The sequence below is a fragment of the Mizuhopecten yessoensis genome, unplaced genomic scaffold (genome assembly GCF_002113885.1).
Source record: "Mizuhopecten yessoensis strain PY_sf001 unplaced genomic scaffold, ASM211388v2 scaffold10989_1, whole genome shotgun sequence".
Classification (NCBI taxonomy): Eukaryota; Metazoa; Mollusca; class Bivalvia; order Pectinida; family Pectinidae; genus Mizuhopecten; species Mizuhopecten yessoensis.
In genome coordinates this window covers 574,681-579,748 of record NW_018408822.1, presented here as the reverse complement: position 1 = coordinate 579,748, position 5,068 = coordinate 574,681, and positions in this window count along the sequence as shown.

The window sequence follows — 5,068 nt, the reverse complement described above, 5'->3', positions numbered from 1 at the left end:
ATAATCAGTACACGTATGGAAACGAATACAATCAGTAAATGTATGTCAACAGATACAATCAGTAAATGTATGTAAACAAATACAATCAGTAAATGTATGTAAACAAATACAATCAGTTAATGTATGTAAACAAATATAATCAGTACACGTATAGAAACGAATACAATCAGTAAATGTATGTCAACAGATACAATCAGTAAATGTATGCAAACAAATACAATCAGTAAATGTATGGAAACAAATACAATCAGTAAACGTATGGAAACAAATACAATCATTAATTGTATGGAAACAAATACAATCAGTCAATGTATGGAAACAAATACAATCAGTAAATGTATGTAAACAAATACTATCAGTTAATGTATGTAAACAAATATAATCAGTACACGTATGGAAACGAATACAATCAGTAAATGTATGTCAACAGATACAATCAGTAAATGTATGTAAACAAATACAATCAGTAAATGTATGTAAACAAATACAATCAGTAAACGTATGGAAACAAATACAATCAGTAATTGTAAGGAAACAAATACAATCAGTAACTGTATGTAAACAAATACAATCAGTAAATGTATGTAAACAAATACAATCAGTAAATGTATGTTAACAGATACAATCAGTAACTGTATGTAAACAAATACAATCAGTAAATGTATGCAAACAAATACAATCAGTAAATGTATGGAAACAAATACAATCAGTAAATATATGGAAACAAATATAATCAGTAAACGTATGGAAACAAATACAATCAGAAAATGTATGTAAACAAATACAGTCAGTAAATGTATGGAAACAGATACAATCAGTTAATGTATGTAAACAAATACATTTACTGATTGTAAATGTATGTAAACAAATACAGTCAGTAAATGTATGGAAACAGATACAATCAATTTAATTATTTAAACAAATACAATCAGTATGTAAACAAATACAATCTGTAAATGTATGTAAACAAATAGAATCAGTTAATGTATGTTAACAGATTCTATTTGTTTACATACATGTACTGATTGTATTTGTTTACTTACATTAACTGATTGTATCTGTTTCAATACATTTTCTGATTGTTTTTGTTTCCATACGTTTCCTGATTATATTTGTTTCCATACATTTACTCATTGTATTTGTTTACATACAGTTATTGATTGTATCTGTTAACATACGTTTACTGATTGTATCTGTTGACATGCATTTACTGATTGTATCTGATTGTATCTGTTAACATACAATCAGTAAATGTATGTCAACAGAAACAATCAGTAAATGTATGTCAACAGAAACAATCAGTAAATGTATGTCAACAGAAACAATCAGTAAATGTATGTACACAAATACAATCAGTAAACGTACATTAACAAATACAATCAGTAAACGTATGTTAACAGATACAACCAGTAAATGTATGGACACAAATACAATCAGTAAACGTATGTTAACAGATACAATCAGCAACTGTATGTAAACAAATACAATCGGTAAATGTATGGAAACAAATACACAATCAGTAAATGTATGTACACAAATACAATCAGTAAACGTATGGAAACAAATACAATCAGAAAATGTATGTAAACAAATACAGTCAGTAAATGTATGGAAACAAATACAGTCAGTAAATGTATGTTAACAAATTCAATCAGTAAATGTATGTTAACATACATTAACTGATTCTATTTGTTTACATACATGTACTGATTGTATTTGTTTAAATACATTTACTGATTGTATTTGATTACATACATTAACTGATTGTATCTGTTTACATACATTAACTGATTGTATTTGTTTACTTACATTAACTGATTGTATCTGTTTCCATACGTTTTCTGATTGTATTTGTTAACACACATTTACTGATTGTATCTGTGTTTATACAATCAGTAAATGTATATAAACAAATACAATCAGTACATGTATGTAAACAAATAGAATCAGTAAATGTATGGAAACAGATACAATCAATTTAATTATTTAAACAAATACAATCAGTATGTAAACAAATACAATCAGTAATTGTAAGGAAACAAATACAATCAGTGAATGTATGTAAACAAATATAATCAGTACACGTATGGAAACGAATACAATCAGTAAATGTATGTCAACAAATACAATCAGTAAAGGTATGCAAACAAATACAATCAGTTAATGTATGTAAACAAATAGAATCAGTAAATGTATGAAATGTATGTAAACAAATACAATCAGTATGTAAACAAATACAATGAGTAAATGTATGGAAACAAATAAAATCAGTAAATGTATGTTAACATACATTAACTGATTCTATTTGTTTACATACATTTTTTTCTGATTGTATTTGTTAACATACATTTGCTGATTGTATTTGTTTCTATAGATTTACTGATTGGATTTGTTTACATACATTTACTGATTGTGTTTGTTTACATACATTTACTGATTGTGTTTGTTTACATACATTTACTAATTGTATTTGTTTCCATACGTTTACTGATTATATTTGTTTCCATAAATTTACTCATTATATTTGTTTACATACATTTACTGATTGGATCTGTTAACATACATTTACTTATTGTATTTGTTAACATACATTTGCTGATTGTATTTGTTTCGCTACATTTACTGATTATATTTGTTTCCATATATTTACTGATTGTATTTGTTAATGTACGTTTACTGATTGTATTTGTTGACATACATTTACTGATTGTGTTTGTTTCCATACATTTACTCATTGTATTTGTTTACATACAGTTACTGATTGTATCTATACATTTACTGATTGTATCAGTAAATGTATAAACACATTTACTGATTGTATCTGTGTCTATACATTTACAATCAGTAAATGTATGGTAACATACATTAACTGATTCTATTTGTTTACATACAATCAGTAAATGTATGGTAACAGATACAATCAGTAAACGTATGTAAACAGATACAATCAGTTAATGTAAGTAAACAAATACAATCAGTATGTAAACAAATACAATCAGTAAATGTATGAAAACAAATACAATCAGTAAATGTATGTCAACAGATACAATCAGTAAATGTATGTAAACAAATATAATCAGTAAATGTATGGACACAAATACAATCAGTAAACGTATGTTAACAAATACAATCAGTAAATGTATGTAAACAGATACAATCAGTAAACGTATGTAAACAGATACAATCAGTAAATGTATGTAAACAAATACAATCAGTAAATGTATGTAAACAAATACAATCAGTAAATGTATGGAAACAAATACAATCAGTAAATGTATGTAAACAAATACAATCAGTAAATGTATGTAAACAAATACAATCAGTAAATGAATGTTAATAAATAATTATAATAATTTATAAAAGAAGTCCGTAATAACATGACATCCTGGTCATTCTGGTCTGCTGGTTTCAGATGACGAATCAAATCCCTTATAGATATAAACGGCAAGTTTATGATATAGCATTTTTGTTGTTCTTTTATCTTTTAATACTCGTGTTCCAGTAAAAGGTAAGTTATAGACAAAATACATGTGTAGTTATCAATAAACTTCTACAAATGTTCTTATTTGTAAAGACGTCCATTTAGCATAACATTAACTATACAACAATTATAAAACAAATGTTCCAACTTATACATATTAATCTTTATTTTGGGGTCGGGCGGTAAGGACTCAGAGGGCCTTAATATGGGAGAAAAACGCTGAACACAGAGAAAACCCGCGTGGTCGGGCAGTTGACCTGGTACCTTTTCACGTTCGATTAGAGAATCGAACCCCATTCGAGTTGGTGAAAGGCAAGTGCACTATTCATTGCGCATCAAGTTCATTTATTAATCGTGTAGTTTGGAAACGTAAATGAATGGAACGTGTCATTCTAAAAGAAATGTTGTCATTGAAATTGGATATACCTTCTATATACCATTTAATCCCGATAATAAGCCTTTGTGTAATTCTCAGGCTTATTTTCAAGGCAGGGGTACTTTCTTCGGTTTGAAATCATCTAACCATGTATCAATTTAGGAAGAAGTGTTGTTATAGGGATTACAATTGCATCAAGACTGAAGCAATAACTCCTTTAGTGAACTCTTGTTGTGAATGTTGAATTACAGCTACCTCTTTAGCCAACCATTAACTGATGGTGGGCTATGCGCAAAGTCCTTCGTGCTTGGTCTGGACCACCGTCCATGGTCCGTCCTTAAACAATTCTTGTTAACGCTATTTCTCAGAAAGCACTTAACAGATCTTCATAAAATTCGATATATAGGTGTCACTTGGTATGTAGTTGTGTATGTTTTATATAGAAAAAAAAAGGATGGTCGCAGGAAGTACTTAGCAGATATTTTCATTTTGCAATTATCGGTTCTATTTCTTTTTTACTGTACTAGTAAATATGTATAATGACAAACTTACTTTGAAGGTTTTCTTTTATACATAGCAGTACTTTTTTATACACTGTTAGTATGACTCGAACAAACAGGAGAAAAGTAGATAAAAGATTGGACTGACATATGACTAATGAAGATGGTACAATGGTGGGTGCCAAGATCCCTCTGGGACCTCTTGTTAGTTAGAATTATCGTTAATCAGAAGTGGTTTAATGCTTTTATTAGGTTAGAAAGACCCCCCTCCCTGTTTATGCAAACGTATGTTTACCAAGCAATTTTCATTGTTCTGTAATTAGTTAACAAAATCCCAATTTCTAATATAACATTCAATATTTTCTCAAGTGTCAGCTTCAAATAATGAAAAGAAATCACATAGCTGAATTTACACAGTGAATGAATTTCAGAAAATCTATATATGAAACATTTGCGAGGATAAAATGTTTTAAATTAAGACACACTTCACATTCTCAAAGTTAAGACTTTAAGCTTGCTTTATGTAAAACTGAGGGCCAAGCAATCCTTAATGCTGTGTCAGGATTATCATACATATATGTGCATTAAGGCTATTTGCTACCTTTATCAACGGAACAGGGATCCAGATATTCCATTTTTTTTAAATCAACATTGAAAAAGAAGTCAATTTTAATGGTAATCTTGACTTTGTTAATTCAGTTATTAATACAA